Source organism: Saimiri boliviensis, chromosome 1 (genome assembly GCF_048565385.1).
Source record: "Saimiri boliviensis isolate mSaiBol1 chromosome 1, mSaiBol1.pri, whole genome shotgun sequence".
In the NCBI taxonomy this organism is placed as follows: Eukaryota; Metazoa; Chordata; class Mammalia; order Primates; family Cebidae; genus Saimiri; species Saimiri boliviensis.
In genome coordinates this window covers 59543132-59560968 of record NC_133449.1, presented here as the reverse complement: position 1 = coordinate 59560968, position 17837 = coordinate 59543132, and the positions used below count along the sequence as shown (strand labels likewise).

At 37.5% G+C, this 17837-nt stretch overlaps 1 pseudogene; it reads right to left on the bottom strand.

Moving 5' to 3' along the window:
* Positions 1–932: 932 nt before the first annotated feature.
* LOC101046687 (uncharacterized) lies at positions 933–2216 on the bottom strand (annotated as a pseudogene).
* Positions 2217–17837: the final 15621 nt, after the last annotated feature.

Below are 17837 nucleotides of genomic sequence, written 5' to 3'. Positions count from 1 at the left end.
AGTTGTTTAGCTCCACTTGGGTTCTAGGACATTCAATTCTCTAACCCAAGTGAAAGAACAACATGCTTCAGAAGGTGTATCTATCTACTTGACGCCATTTGTTATACACATTTTTTTTTCCAGTTCATTTAACAAATGTTGATGAGCAAACCAGGACTGCTGATGATTTTAAATGAGTGAGGCAGAAGCACACATGCACAGCTCACAAATGGTGGACTAAACTTTACGGTTATCAGTGGATGTCATATAACCCCGCAGAAAACTTGCTCACTTAATGTTTTCTGCCTGGCAAGATTGGGATAATTTTTAACAACTTCACTAATATAATGTTCTACCAGAACCACCTTCACTTTATAAGCACTTGGTTTTGTTGCACAGAAGCAACTGAAAGTGGACTCCAGTGGAAAGTGTGCCCTGGCATAATTCAGTGGCCAGTGCCTGGCCTCACCTGGGTCGCTCTTCCAGAATGTGAGAGCTCTGGCCAAGGGCTTGACCACTCGTTTGGAAAACAGAAGGCATTTGGGAATAGGTTATGACATCTCAAGCATAATGTATTCTAACTGCTCATTCATTATTGTGGTCATCTGTCAGTTGCACAGAGGCAATAAATGCACTTATTTGGAAAGAGGTGGGCAGTTTTTATAATCAAGTGTTTATGAGTGCCATTTAGCATATAACACATTCAGCTACATAAGCGGTTGTAACATAATTGTCCATCTCCTGGGGAAGGTGTGGGGACAGGGGGCTGGGAGCGCATTCTCTTGCTAACATATTGCTAACAGAAATTCCTGTTTAAAGAAGGAGGCCCCGTCATCTAAGCAGTTTCTTCTTACATAAAGAGAGAAAAAGTGAAAATTGTGTTACTCTGATCCTTGAGCTCTGGTACCCTTCCGAGTTTCTTTGGCTGCTCCAGATGTTTCTTTCTCCCTGCCTTAGTTCCCCTTGACGGCTTTGTCTTCTGTGGCCTTCTCTGGAGGCCTGCTGTCTTTTTGATCTGTGCTGGAGGATTGTTCAGCCTTTTCCACCTTAGGTTTCCCGGGCTCCTTTGAGACAGTCTTGTCATCCTCCTTGGTTTTGGTCTCTATCTTCACTTTCTCTTCAGGCTTCTTGGCCTCGGTGGCCTGCTCCTTGGTGTCTATTTTTCTCCAGTGCTGCCGCTGCTGCCTCCTTCTCTGCTGGTTAGCTGGGTTCCTTGGCCTTGGCATCATCTGGTTCCTTCTTGGCCATCTCTGTCTTCTCTTTGGGTTTAGTGTCTTCCTTCACCACCACCTTGGCAGGAGCCTCCTTCTTTGGGGTGGCTGCTTTTTTCTTATCTTCAGCCTCTTCCTTTTTGTCTTGGACTTTGGATTCTTTAAGCTTTTCAACAGCAAGTTCCTTCTTCTCCACCTCAGGCTTTGGAGTCTCCTTCTTGGGTGCATCCTCTTTCTTGCTGTCCTTCTCTGTTTTTGGCATGGTGAGAGCTTTCTCTTCTTCTGCCTTCTTTGGGAGCTCTTTGACCTTCACCTCCTGGGGCTTCTCCTCCTTCACTGGGGACTTCACCTTTTCCATCTTTGGGATCTCCTTCTCAGGGGCTGTGGCATCCTCCTTCGGGGGAGACTTTGCCTTCTCTGGGGACTTGACCTCCTCCTCGACAGGGCTCTTGGCCTTTTGGGGGATTTGTCTGCAGGGGACTTTGCTTCCTCCTTTGCTGGAGTCTTAGCTTCTGGAGACTTCAGAACAAGTGTCTTGGCCTTCTCAGGGGACTTTGCTTTCTCCTTCACTGGGGACTTAGCCTTTTCAGGGGACTTGACCTCAGCTGGAGATTTTGCTTCTTCCTTCACTGGGGATTTGGCCTCAGCTGGTGACTTTGCCTCTTCCTTTGCTGGGGACTTGGCCTTCTCAGGGGACTTGACCTCAGCTGGAGATTTTGATTCCTCCTTCTCTGGGGACTTGGCCTCAGCCAGTGACTTTGCCTCTTCCTTCACTGGGGACTTGGCTTCCTTCTCTGGGGATGTGGCCTCTTCTGCTGGGGGAGACTTTGCTTCTTCTTCTCCCCCTTCTTTCTCCTCCTCTTCGGCCCCTTCTTCCTCCTTGTTCTCCTCCTCTTTGGCCTCTTTCTCCTCTTCTTCAGTCACTTGGGTCTCCTCCATCTGTTTCTCCACAATCACAGTTTCTTTTTCAGACTTCTCTACCACTTTGATCTTCTCTTTGCTTTTGACCTTTATGTGAGTGGACATGGAAGGAATTTGGGGAATTCTGGAAGCAAGAAAGGAATTGGGCCAAAGCCAATCCGACACTCTTTGCCTTCCAGGAGTTTTCCGTAAGCAGCTATCTCTATATCCAGAGACATCTTGACATTGAGCAGGTCCGGGTATTCTGGCAGCTGGGCTGCCATCTCCCACTTGATACTCCTCAGCTCAGTCCAGCTGCTGAATGGCTTCCTGGTAGGAGGCAATGTCGGCCTGATGATGGTCCTCCAGCTCAGAGCGCTGCCTCTACAGGGAGTCCTTGGTGCTTTCCATTGCCTCCAGCTCTGTGGACCTGGCCTGCAGCTGATGCCGGTACTCGGTTATCTACTCCTGCGCTGAGCGCACAGCATCTGTATTCACCTTGGCTGCCTGTGAAAGTCGGTCCAGCCTCACTCGGATCCACTCCTCAGACTGCAGCGTGCTCTGCACCGCGTGGCCTTCAAGCGGCGGGCGGATGTCGCGCAACGCGGACGTCACGTCGCACTTGGAGTCGCGCGCCTCGGCCTGCATCTGCGCCTGCGCGGCGCCGCAGGCATCTGGCGGAGCAACCCACCTCCTCCTGGTGGTGGCGCTGCAGTAACTGCTCCTCCCGCAGCGCCTGCGCCTTCTTCGGCAGTTCCACACGCGCCGCCTCGGCCTCCCGCGCGAATCGCGCTAGCGCGGGGACTGCCGCCTCGGCCTTCTCGCGCTGCGGGGCCTTGTAGTCGAGGCGCTGGCGCACGTGCGCGATGTCCTCGAGCAGGTTCCCAGGCGCAGCACTGCGCACTGCAGCTCGCGGATCTCACGCTCATACAGCTGGCCCATTGCCGCGCGGCCTGCGTGCTGCTGCGGCAGGGCCGCCGCCTCGCCTTCCGGGATGCGGTTGTGCGCCTCCAGCTGCCGCACATTGTCGACATACCCCGCGAAGCGGTCGTTCGGGGCCTGCAGCTGCCCCGTCTCACAGCGCGCCGCGGCCGCCGCCACCACCACCACGCAGCCCTCCGGCCCGTCGCTCAGCGTGTCCAGCGGGTCGGTGCTCGAGGCGGCGGAAGCAGCTGGGCGAGGCGGACACGGAGCTCACAGACGTCCGCGGAGCTCACAGACGTCCGCGCCCACGAGTGGAAGCCGCTTGAAGAGCCGGCGGCGGAGCGCGTCCCTCCTGCGCCGCCCTTCGGGCCAGCGCCTGGTGGAGACTGCCGCCGCCGTGCAGCACATGCGCGCCGCCGAAGCTCATCATGGCCAGAGCAGGTGCGTGGGGCCGGGATGGGACGGGAGTCCTTTCTAAAATTTTAGGGTAATATGAGGGAACATTTTACTTGCAAAATCTTACATATTTCAGAATATCCGTTGGTATCATACTGTCAATCTGTGTAATTTCTTGGACAACTCTCAAAAGAGTAAAAACATTGACAATTTTTTAAAATGAGTGTAAGCTATTTTGTCTTGAAGTATGTGTTTCAGTGCTAATTATAAGCCTAATTTACCTGGACCCACCTAACTCTTAGGACTTTGACCACTCGCCCAACAGAGAGCCATGGTTGCCACCACTATAGCCTTGCTATCTTATGCCACTGGTTCTCAAGGCCTCCCTCCAGAGACAGTGGGGCTCTGACACAGCATTCATGATGCAGGGGACACATTGTCTCAACAGTTCCTGCTCATGCCATTTGGATAGGAGGATCTGGCTTCTTCCATCCCTGACAGAGTCAAAACTTTTCATTGACTCAAAAAGTCTAGATTTTCCAGGAACTGCATGAGAGAAATCAATAACTCAACTTGACAGCACAATAGAATTAATATGCCATGGGGCAAAAATTGACCAATGAGAGACAAGAGATGCATTGAGAATAACAAATAAATGTGCTTCCCTTGTTTTGCCAAACTGATCCAATGATTGAAAGACAGTACATGACATTTTTAAAGATGTTTCACCTTGTCCAGCAAACTGCCAGATTTTCTTTAGAGGCCATGGCTAACTCAATAATGAATCATATTATATTTACTTTACCTGTTTCCCTGCTTCACTTCCCTTTCCTTCTCACTTATATTCCTATGGTGTATTAGTCTGTTCTCACACTGCTAATAAAGACATACCCAAGAGAGGGTAATTCATAAAAGAAAGGTTTAATGTACTCACAGTTCCACATGACTGGGGAGGCCTCACGCAATCACGGCAGAAGGCAAATGAGGAGCAAAGTCATGCTTTACCGACTGGCAGGCAAGAAAGCACATGCAGGGAAACTCCTCCTTGTAAAACCATCAGGACTCGTGAGATTTATTCACTATCAGGAGAAAGGCACAGAAAAATTCCGCCCCCATGATTCAGTTACCTCACACACTGTCCCTCTGCCAACACGTGGGGATTATTACAATTAGAGGTAAGATTTGGGTGGGGAAATTTAGCCAAACCATATCACATGAGATTATAGCTCCAAGAAAGCATTAGCATATAAGCTTTGCAGCACAGGTACTAGAGGTATTATTATATTTCCTAAATAAGGAAACAGAAGTAGAAAAGGTTGAAATTGAAGGTAGTAGAAGAACAGGGTGAAGAGTGTAACTCTCCAGGCTTCAACTTAGATGAACTTTTGTTTACATTATATACCCCCTAAAGATAGATGAGCAAAGAGAGGATTCAAGAAAATAAAATTAACTTCTGAGACTTAACAATTCCATTTATTATATAACTATAATCCAGTTTCCTCAAGAGCTATCAAAGCTGCATTTCACTTCATAGGTTGGCACTGTCTTTTCCTGTCCCATCAGCTGAGAGGTCCATAACAAGTCCATAAACATCCTCCTCTCTTCTGGGTTGTATGAGTCACTATTCTTATCTGACATAATAAAAAGGAAGACAGAAATAAGGAGGATACAGTTACTTCTGAGGAAAAATATGACTTCTACATTTTTTAAGGCTGAGTATAATAATTGATGTCATAAATCAGATAGCTTCTCCTTCTCCAGGATGCATAGAGTTGCACCTTGTTATATAGTCTTTAACTGGAGCCTTATGTCAGCAGGACTCCAGAATTAATTAACTGAATGAGACTAATATACACTTTCTGACAGAATATCCTGTGATTCATTCTGCATTTTTTCTATCTTTTACTTTGATTTCACAAACAATTCAGATTAATATTTACTGTAAATTCACTGTAATATTTACTATTATGTTTTTCCTGCTCAGATTCCCCATGCTTCATTCTGACTTAAATGTGTTATTGGGTTTTAGTACTCACCTTATTGCAGTGTTTAAAGAGTATTCCTCGAGTACATCATCATGATTTTATTTCAGATACATTCAACAATAGGGAAGAAGAAATGTCTTCTAGAGTTCACTGCTTTGTCTGCCAATTCATAGCCATTTATATTGCTGCCTGCTGGTTTGCTTATTTATTGGTTCTTCATAACAGTTTGAATTTTTTTCAATCAAATAACTTGCATAAAGACATGTTATAGATATGTTTTCATGGCCTGATTAAATGGCAAATATAAACTGAGCTCCTATTATGTGTCCAGCATAGCATTTGGTATGAGTGACAAAAAAACCTTGTAAAGAACATAAAGCTTGAATACTCAAACACATATGAAGCCATAGCAAAAATAAATACATACATTTAAATGTGAAATGTTGTGATGACAGACTTATTTTTGATGAAAAAATAACAGGCTTATTTTTTCATCAAAAATAAGTCTGTTCTACAAAATCTTTATCTAATACAGTATTCTTTATAACCTTATGATCTCAATTTTGATAGGTAATTCATATTTTATAAAAATTCTGGAAATATACTGGCAACAAAAATGTGCTGACATGAATATGAATTTCTCATGAAAACAATGTTATAATGTTTTCTTAAATATATAAACTACATCAAAATCATAGTATGATGATGATAATGATGAAAATCCCAAGAACATTTTATTTTGTATTTTGTCGTTTTTTCTTTTTACTTTGGACATTATTCAAAGCCAGATCACCTTTGTGATCTTTACTTAGAGACTTTTTGTTTGTTTTTTTTTGTCAGTTTGGGTTTTTAATTGGTTGTGATAATGCGTAATAGCACTTCTCCCAAAAGTTTCTAGGTCAGTGTTCTATGTCAATATATGTCAGTGACTTAACAACATATAGAATCCTGTTATAGTCAATTAAAAAGTGTTTTCAAATAATACTTCCGAGTCTTTACCACAAAAACAACCCGTGATGATTAATTTATTTATCAACTTGACTGAACCATAGACTGTACAGATATTTGGTCAAACATTATTCTGGGTATTTCTGTGAAGTTGTTTTTACATGTGGTTAACATTTCAATTGATAGGTTGAGTAAAGCAGATTGTCCTCCCTAAGGTGCATGGGTCCTGTACAATCAGATCAAGGCATAAGGAGAACAAAAAAGCTGATTTTCCCCCATAAAAGGGAGAATTCCTTCTGCTTGTTGCCTTTGTACTGGTTCTTCAGCATTTATCTACCTTTTGAATTGAATCAAACATCAGCTTTTCGAGTCAAACAGCTTTTGAACTGGAACTTCATCATTGGCTGTTCTCATTCTTAAGATTTGAACTCAGACTGAAACTGTACCATCATCTCTCTTGGATTTTGAATTAACAAACACACCTGCAGCTCTTGGAACATGTCAGCTTTCCTAATTGCATGAGCCAATTCCTAACAATAAATAAATCTACCTATATATAGAGAACTATATCGTTCTATATATAAATATATAGAGAGAGGGAAATATAAATAGAGAAAACTATGTATTTCCGTACATATATTTCTAATTATATAAATATATATATTTATATTTTAACATTTTATAAAATATAAATATATTTTGATATTACTACATTTATATTTCTACTATAGAATATAGATGTATATTTCTATATAATAAATATAGAATGTTTATATTAAAACAAAATAAAAATAAAATTTAGAGATGGCAATATATCTATGTTAGAGGAAGATTTATTAGGAATTAATATATAGGAATACACATAATATCAATAAATGTTTTTCTGGAGAACCCTGATTAATGCACTATCTCTTGGCTCCACTCTGAAAAGACATCACAGTAAGTTTATTTCTAAAACATATTCTAGCTAGATTTCATCAAATATTATAAGACAGTTTTTTTCTCAAATGTCAGTAAAAGCATACAAATCTATGTTTAACTGACAATTTATAATTAGTTTATAATTGGTACTGGAAAGCTAATTCAGATTATTTGCCTGAATAAAGCATAAAATTATACAAAATGTTTTGCTTCCTCATACTTTACCTAGTGATATGACAGGTATTTCATATGTGTGTAGAATTCTTAAAAAAGTTATTTTTCACTCAGTTTTTATGTCATACAAGTATATTTAATTTAAAAACGTATTTTTACAATAAAAATATTAATTTTAAAATTTTTTGTTAAGTATAAAAATATTTTGGAACCTCCAAATCAGAATGTATAGCCATGTGCAATATTATCACAGTATGCCTTTCATCAGCAATTACATCTCACAGCCTCTAAATGTCAAATTATAATTGGCATTTAAGAAAATTGCTTCAGGATATATATCACATCTTTTTTAAATATCAGTTGGTATTTTTAGCTATTATTTCATTACTACTAAATTGAGTACTAGTGTCCAATTAGACATTAATTACAAGTCTAAATATGGCTAATGTTCTAATCAGGAGATCACTAGGCATTTTAATTTCACTAAATTAAATGCAATGGAATTCGACTTTGCAGATTTCACAATTCAAACACCCTTTTAATTATAAAGGTTTATTAGAATGGGATAGAACAAATGCTCTCTAACCTTAAAACTCTGGTGAAATTAAACATGATATTTAGTGGAATATCACAGGAGATCAGACAGGAAAGGATTGCTAGAGAACCTGAAAGAAACCTCCCATAAAACTCAATAAAACCTTATCATAGTCAACACAGCCCCTGCTTCAACAACTCTCCCAACAAAGGTTTCTAACTGTTGCAAACATCTTCCTTTTGTTGAGCAAAATTTTCTCACTGTAATTTCAACCTTTAATTTTATTCCTGCCATTTGGAACACACTCGAATAAATTTATTATTATATCTTTCAAATATTTGATGACAGCTAGTCTATTATTCCTCTGACTTATTTTCTCTAGGGTAGCTGGATATATTGCAGTACACCTTCATCATTTTCGTTGCTCTCTCCTGAGCAATCAGCATTCTTCTTAAAATAGGGACCTCAGCTATTGGAATGACATGTCTCCAAAGCTCTTCAATTCACAATCTTCTTATAAATGTAATAAACTACATCCTCTAAAGAACTGTCAGAAACTCTATAAAGGTAGAAGATGGCTTTGGGTATTTCTGTTATACCAAAATACCTTTTAATTTAAAAAAATAAATTGTTTCAGGGACTTCTAACTTGTAGATAACAAATAAGATACTGCGAAACTTTCCTTGTCTCAGAATATCAGTGTGTGTGTGTGTATATATATATATATATATATATATATATATATATATACACAATAAAATGAGCATTTAAATAAGAACAAATAGAAAATTGGCAAAGGTAGGACAGTAATTTACTGTTGTCCTCTTCAATCTACAGGTAATCTGTCCAGGAAACATACAGTTTATGATGTCCTACTTAGTCTTATTACCTTGTTTTATTTAAACATATCTTTATGTTAATAAACAATTTCACATTAAGAAATATTTTTGTTTTTTAATTTCTTATGCTTCAGTTCTGCTGGTTCTTCTCATATTCAATCTACACTAATACCGTTTTTTTCAAATAGGCTGCATAACTGGCATATTTACTGAGATGCTTTTTAAGTGAAAAAGTCTTCCGGTTACTTTCTTGTCTTAAACACAGTTTTGCTAAATGTAATATCCTCTGATCACAGTCAATTCAGATTTAAAAATATTAGTAGACTCATGAAAATACTCATTAGTTCAAAACAAGGAAAAGAAAGTTATTAAAATAAGGTCTTCTGCTTTGAAAGGAACTTACAGGAGGAAGTACAGCATTTAAGACAGTTCTATATTCTAAAAGATGTTTCTTAATAAAGTTTAAAGTTTATTATAATTACAAAGTGTGATGAGTTGGAATCAGAAAAGCTTTATTTGATAAGAAAACATAAATATAACATTCCAAATTAAAGATAATGAATATCTAAATTATTTTGTGTAAAAAAAACTTAGAAAATAAAAATAAATATGAAGTATAAAATAGAAATGAAGTAAAGAACCAAGAAATTCAGCATACAGATATTATATTTGAAAAGAAGGGAAAGAACAAATAAGGAAACAATATCTAAAAGTGGTATTTTGGTAACCATTTCTTTATTTTTAAAAGGGTCATTTCTATAAGTCAAATAGTAATAGAGACTCATAAAAATATTTCTTACTGAAGTATTTTAATTTCAAGATTGGGAAAGTAAATCATATAGTACCAAAAAAAAAAAAAAAAAGGAAAACAGAAAAAAATCCACAACTGACAGGTCAAGGCAAAACAGTCAGATCATACCACTGCTGTAAGATTTTGAGGGAAACAAAAAATTGTGAACTAAAATGTCTCCATCCAATTATGTCATTACTTACTTGCAAAAAGATCTATAATGAGATAGTATATAATTTTTATATCTTCTCTTCCAAATTACTCAACAGTGATATTTCCAAGGCTTACTACTCAAACCCTTATTCTTTGACATGCTTATGAAATCTAAGAGCTCTGTTTCTACTGGGAATCCATTTTTTCTGCCTTTCATAAAACTCACTGAAGCATTCATCACAACATACTGATTATATCCTTTTCTTCTCTAATTAGTTGAACTCTAACAGAGGAAAATGCCCTTTTCCTAAATCTAGAAATTATTACATGGTATATGTTATGGCTTGGATGTCACAACAAAAACTCATGTTAAAACTTAATCGCCTATGTGACAGTATGGAGAGATAGGGTCTTTAAGAAGTGATTGACACAACAGCTCTACTCTCATGGATGGATTAATTCATTTATAGATTAATGAGTTGTAATGGGAGTGGAACTGGTGGCATTAAAGGAAGAGAAAGAGAGATGTGAGCTAGCACATTAGCATGCTCAGCCTCCTTGCCATGTCCGCTATTACCTCAGGACCCTAGAGAGCCCCCATGAGCATGAAGGCAACCAGATGCAACCCCTTGACCTTGGACTTCTCAGCTCTGAAGTGTAATAAATACATTCTTTTTCTTGATAAAGTACCCAGTTACAGGCTTTCTGTTATAAGCAACAACAACAAAAACTAAGTGCGTTAGAAAGAAGAAAATGTATTATTGTTCCCTGGGTTCTTCCTTGAATGATACATGTCAAGTCCATAGTTTCTTTCTTTCTTTTTTTTTTTTTTTTAACATGTTTAACATCAGTTTCTTTCTTTTTTTTTTTAAATGTTTAACATCACAGCTTTTTAAATTATTTATTTATTTATTTTTATTGCAGTTTAGGTTTTGGGGTACATGTGAAGAACATGCAAGATTGTTGCATAGGTACACATATGACAGTGTGATTTGCTGCCTTCCTCCCTATCACCTATATCTGGCATTTCTCCCCATGCTATCTCTCCCATCATTTCTTAAGAAACTCTTGCCTAAGGCGATGGCTGTTAATGGAAGCTCTGCAATGCTTAGGAATGGCTTTTGTCTTTTTTGTCTTCTTCATCCCTACCAGCCTACCACAAACAAGTACAGAATTTGTGGTTTTGTTTTTGGTTTGTTTTGTTTTACAACATAATTTCAGCTACACCCATATAGACCCTCAGCTGTTTCTCCAGCCTTTTCTATTTAGAAATTTCAGGGTTACTACTGGTGCCATGTAACAAAATCTATACTTTCAAGGATGGGTGCTATAAGCCAGGGCTAAATGTTGCTATGGCAGTTACAGAAATGATTACTATACCCAAATAGCAAATAATGGGGGAAAACTGATTTTTACCAATAGTTTAAAAGTAAGGTATAAAATTTAACCACTGAGCTCACTGGGGTCAAGTCAGAGCTCTCTGAGCCTTCTTGCCAGGTTAATCCCAGCTTCTGGTGAGGCTTCTCTGGTTAACTGAAGCAGCAGTAGCAGGACAGAGACTTCTGGTTAAATCCATATCCTAAACAATATTATTTCACATAAATTTTAACAAAAGGATATTTACAATTGTTTCTTTTACTACTTCTGTTAACATACACCAGACACTTCAGGAAATTTAGAAATATTAGATATATATTTTTGTAGTACTTAAAATTCTCAACTATATATGCAACAGTGAGGAAGAATGTGCACACAGAACAATAGTTATAATCTGAAAATGTCTTTTATGCATGATTGGAGGCCTTCTCTCTCTTCCTTCTTCCTTCTCATGGCCTCTGCTTTACCTCTGCTAACATCTCCTGGTGTCATTTTGAGAAGTGGTCTAACGATCCCATTTCCAACGGCCATTTGCAGAGGCATTTCTTTTCTTTTTAATGAACAAACAAATGTTTGTTTTATCATATGTCAATTTCTGCTTTTATCAAATTCTGCTTTATCATATGTCTCTAACTGTATTATATAAAAAAGACCCAGATATGGCAAAATATGTTTCCTTTTAAAACTTTAGGAAAAATGTTGAGAACAGTTCTTTTGTTTGTTTGTTTCACATTATATATACAAGGCTTTCTTTAAATGGCCAGTGAATCTTCCCAAATGAAGATGGGCACTTCCTGGTATTCTCTCATTTTTTCCTTTAAAATGACAAGATCTAGTAGAGTGGAGACCTGTGTTGCCTTCAGGTCTCCATGTCTCCTGGTCCCTCAGAAAGGGCTCTAGCCTCAGTGGAGGACAGCCCAGGCCATGTGAGGGCTCCAGAGGAGTATGTGGACTGTGCTCTGTTCTCACCTGCTCCCTTCCAAATTCCAAAGTATTCTCTTTTAATTTTCCAAATAGTTCTTAGTTCAATTAATAAATAAAATTTATAATAACTAATTTTATAGAATTTAAAATTAATGAGAACCTGAAATATCAAACCACATGGAATGTCAATGTGAGATTCAATCTCACAATTCTCAGATTATTAGAAATTGAAAGTCTGAAAAGATCAATTATTGACAAGGATAAGAGAGGGCAATAACTTTAATATTCTATTTTAGGAAGTACAAACTGCTGTTGTCACTTTGGAAAGGAATTTATAAATTTCCAGTAAAATTAAAAATATGTGTACTTTATAACTAGAAATTTCGCTTTGATATTTGTGTCTTAAACAAGTCCTTTACACATTGAATAAAAAGCTACAAACAAAGATGTTCATTCTGGCAATTTCTGCTAAACCAATAAAATAGAAACAATCTCAACATCTACCAATATTTGAAAGCAGAAATAAATTGTTACATATTTATACAACGGATTGCTATCCAGAAAAATAATGACTGAATTAGATCTATATTTATAAATATGAAAATATACAAAAAATGACCTTTCAACATTAAAACAAATTGCAAAATGGTATTTAATACAAATGTTACTAACACTTTCAGTATCATCCTATATCTTAGATAACTTACTCTGGCTAAGGTGTAGAGAAATTAGGGACAAGAGAGACAGTAAGTGTATTAAAATATCAGTAGCAATGATTTTACTGGAGGAAAGGAGGATTCAGAAAGAGCACAGAGGAAAATGCATCCATTTGTAATGTTTATTTCTTTAAAAAATCTGCAGTAACTATGGAAAATGGCTTTTATTTTTTAAATGTAAGTGATATTTAATTGTGCGCATATTATGCTACACTGTAATTTGCATCCTGGAAATACTGTATTCCCCTCTTGTCCACAATTTTGTTTTCAACAGTTTTCGCTACCTGCAGTCAACAGTGGCCCAAAAATATTAAATGAAGAATTCTAAAAATAAATAATTCATATGTTTTAAATCACACACTGCTCTGAATAGTGTGATGATATCTTGCACTGTCCCTCTCTGTCTTGCCCAGGACATGATCATTCCTCTGTCCAGCATATCCACTTTGTCTATGCTACTTATCCATTAGTCACTTAGAATGTGCCACAGTTCTCAGATCGACTATGGTGGTGTTGTAATACTTTTGTTTAAGGAACTCTTAATTCACATAATAATGGCCCCGAAGTGCAAGAATCGTGATGCCTACATATTATTATAATTGTTCAGGTTTATTAGTTAATATCTTACTATGTCTTATTTATAAATTAAGCCTTATCATAAAATATGCATGCATGTATAGGAGAAAAACATAGCTTATATAGGGTTTTGGTACTATCCTCAGCTTCAGGCATTCACTGAGGGTCTTGGAAGACATCCTGCCATAGATAAGAGGGGCACTACTCTATAGCATTAATGGGAAAGGACTTGTCTGTTTAATGTAGGCAGCCAACTGGTTCTTCTGGTGGAATGTGACTTTTGGTCTTTGCTGAAGATTTGATGGGCAGGAAAAATGTCCCACTATCTATTTGTCCATTCTACATATTGAATCGAGGATGACTTTAGTTTCTGGATTCATCATTTCATTTAGGAGACTAGATGTCTTGCAATAGATTCTTCAGTTTCCTTAGCAATCAATTTTCCTGTTTTGGCCTTAGGGTAAACATTATCCTCTGAAGTCAGAAATGTTTAAGTTCTAATATGAAATTAACTTAGAAACTAATGAGAATTGTCTTATACGAAAAGCAGAACTGGTTTATTTTTAATGTTTATTTTTATCTAGTGGACAGACCTCATTTACAGGTTCACTTTGGGCTAGGGCTTCAGGAATGTCTATTTACAAAGAAGTTTGATTATATTCTTAGAAAATTTCTTATTATTTCACGGCCCAACTTTCTATTTAATGAAAATATAGAGTAATTTAATGGCAAGATTCATAGCCCAATTACAGAGTTTAAGAAAAAGCCTACAAAAATGCAGTGTCCTTCAAACAGCAATAACAGAAAGCTGAAGAAATAAAATTGGAATTTTCAGACATTGTTGAAAACTGATAAGTCAATGTTTTGTTCACCACTTTTTCAACCAGCTTATGTTGGAATCATCTCTTCCCTCAAACACAGTTCTACCCCCATTTCTCTGACCAAAAATTAAAAAATAATCAGAAATGATATTAAACCACGGTAAAGAAAGCCTTTGCATTGGAGAATGCTAATAACTATAAGCTACTACATTTTAGAGGTTCAAAATCTAATAATAAAACTTCTATAAGACAAATGAGGACATTGCATTTCAGGGAAGTCAAGTCACAACATCAAGTCATACTAGTTGGCACCAGCAGTTAGCTGTAGAACTGAGATTTAGGACCTAGATCTATTGGTTGACAGATTACAAAATAGGAAATGGACTGAGGTAGTTTGTCTGATGTTTGAACATATAGATTGACATTTAGCTTCAGTTGTGTGTTATCTCTACTCTTTTCATAACTGCAAATATAATTGGCAAGGATATGAGGTTCATAGAAGTAAAGTTAGATGCTGATCTCATTCTATTTTTACCACAGCCAGAAATCTGACAGCACTAATGGCAAGTGAGAGAGATTCCTAAAATTGAAAGTGAGTGCAGGGAGTCTTTTAGGTTTAGAATACAAATTACTCAAGAGCTGGCTACATCTCATCTCGGCGTAGATTAATTTTGTAGCCCCTCATTAATTGAATTCCCAGAATACTTCCTGTGGAGGATGTGCTACTATCCTCTACAAATGCCCCTAACGTTTTACATGCATGTCAGTTAGGAACTAGAAGCTAGTGCTTCAGGTTGTTTAGAACACTCCAGAGGCTCATAACTACTCTGGCTGAAAGAATTATGGTCAGCATAAGTGTATATGAACAGCTTTTGAAACCAGCATAACAAAAAAGAACTGTTATAAAATCAGCAAGTTTAACTTATACCACCATCTATATTATCTTCACAGCCCTACACTTAGAATGAATTGTAGGAAAGCAGGACAATGTAATTTGGGAAGTAAGCAAATATAACTGGGCCATCTCATTTGACATTGGTATTTTATGAATGTTTTGTTGTTTCTATTTTTATTTTGCTTTTTAATTTTCAAAATTCAAGAAAAAAGATACCTGCTACTTATAAATACCTAGTTTAATGGTTACTCTTAAGATTGCCATGTAACAAGATGTGATGTTCTAAATCCATTTCTCCCATTCTATCTCAACTTAACATCCTTTCTGGGTCAGTTCAAGTGATAGCTCCTCAAATCTTTCTCAGCCACTCCAATTTCTTCTGTAAGTGTGGCATGCATAGGAAATATCAATAACAGGTATTTGAGGGCCAGGCATAGTAGCACATACCTGTAATCCCAGCACTTTGGGAGCCTGAGGTGGTAGGATCACTTGAGGCTAAGAGCTCAAGACCAGCCTGGGCTATGTAGCAAGACACTATCTTAAAAAAAAAATTAACCGGGTATGGTGGTGCAGGTCTGTAGTCCCAGATACTCAGGAGCCTGAGGTGGGAGGATGTCTTGAGTCTGAGAGGTTGAGGCTGGAGTGAGCTGTTTGTGTGCCACTGAAATCCAGCCTGGGTGACAGAATGAGAGTGTCTCAAAATAAAACGTATTTGATTAAGGGCTGATGTTGCTAATTTTCTTCATCAGTTGTATAAACCCTTGTTTCTCTCTGAGAAGAGTATGAGAGGCAGTTCATGTGTAGGGTACTACTTGACAACATGGGCTATGACATTCAAGTCTTTGGATTAAATCCTAGGTGTCTAGGCCAGGCACGGTGGCTCACGCCTATAATCTCAGCACTTTGGGAGGCCAAGGCAGGTGGATCACGAGGTCAAGAGATCGAGACCATCTTGGTCGACATGGTAAAACCCCGTCTCTACTAAAAATACAAAAAAAAAAAAAAATTAGCTAGGCATGGTGGCGCACATCTATAGTCCCAGCTACTCTGGAGGCTGAGGCAGAAGAATTGCTTGCACCCAGGAGGCGGAGGTTGCAGTGAGCCGGGATTGTACCATTGCACTCCAGCCTGTGTAACAAGAGCGAAACTCCGTCTTGGAAAAAACAAACAAACAAACAAACAAAACATAGGTGTCTGATTATATGTTGAGTGATCTTCGGAAAGTTACTTAAACTATCTTCATTTCCATCTTGTTAAAAGTTATATGAAAATAATGATAAAGTTGTTGTAGGGCTTAACTCAGTGCATCTCAAGCAGCAAACAAATTTTATTCCTCAAGAGTCTTATGTCAATGTTTGCAGACATTTTTCACAGTTACATATTAGGGTGGGATCTCTATTGCCATCTCCCGGATAAGTTTACTGCTAAAAATCCTACAATACACAGAACAGCCACCCACAACAAATAATTGTCTGGTCCATTGTTGATAGTGCTGGAATTGAAAAAGCTTGGCTTAAATAAATTGATTTGTATAAAACATTCCAAATAGTGACTGACATAGAGTAAGTGCTCAGTAAAGAATAAACAGGTATTATTAAGATTATTCCATTGCTTCAAACTATTAAAATGTTGACCAAACTATATTTCTCTTTTCTAGGATCAGGTAAAATTTACCTGGATTTTCTTCTTCATCGGCACCTTCTAACAACTTATGCATCTCATCTTACTTGCTATCATTGTATAGCCCTTTTATCTGCTAACAGTTGGTATTTATTTTATTCTTCCTTAGAATTAAATGTCTTCTTACTAAACATGAAGAAAACATATTTTTACGAAACATTCTCAATTTTAAAAGGATCAAACTAAAGAAAGCACTAGCAGATCAACAAAAGAAATCTCCAATTTTTTTAAAAGAAAAACTGTCATATCCATTTTTAAACTAGAGAATTGAGGCCTGATATGCTACAGCTTTAGAAACTGGTTATTCAATGCAATTCGTGAAGAATAGGAAAGAAATGTTGAGAGATGTTAAAAGAGCATGTTGAAATAACTCACCATGTGTCCATCAATACTTTCTGAATGTCAGCTATGAGACTTTTTTATACATCAGAGATATTTCTGTGATTAGGGACACCTGTACAGGAATAATATAGAGTAGTAAACTTTTTAAATATATTTCATCTCTTTGCTTTCCATAAAACTATTCAGCATAACAATTTGTCATAAGAATAACATCCCAGCAAATAACCACACAGTATAGTAGTTACTACAGTCAGTTGCCTACAAGGCTACAAAAATGGTGGTATGATTTTTGTCAGGAAATATATTATGAAATATTATAAGAATAATCCTAATATTGATATGACTTCAAACAATGCTGCAGACATTCACCATACAGCAACTGTGTGACTGCTTGTATCAACTGCCAGCTTTTTATAAAAGTGAAAGCATCCACATCCACTTCCAAGGCTACACTATTTTTCATTGTCATGTAGGACAGAATTAAAGGAAGTGAGAATTTGATTTGTATTTTGAGAGAAGTAGACATTGAATTCCTAAATGTGATTGATGAAATACACTTTAATCATTAATTACATCATCACCCTTCAGCAAAACAATTACCTTAATGAATTAATGCATGATTAAAATTTTAAAATAATCAACATGGCACCAGAGCCTAGAATCAATCTTAATGGATTTATTTTAAAAGTAAAATGCAAACAAATATTTATTTACATTTGTCAGCAAACCAGAAAAAAAAAAAATCAGTCAA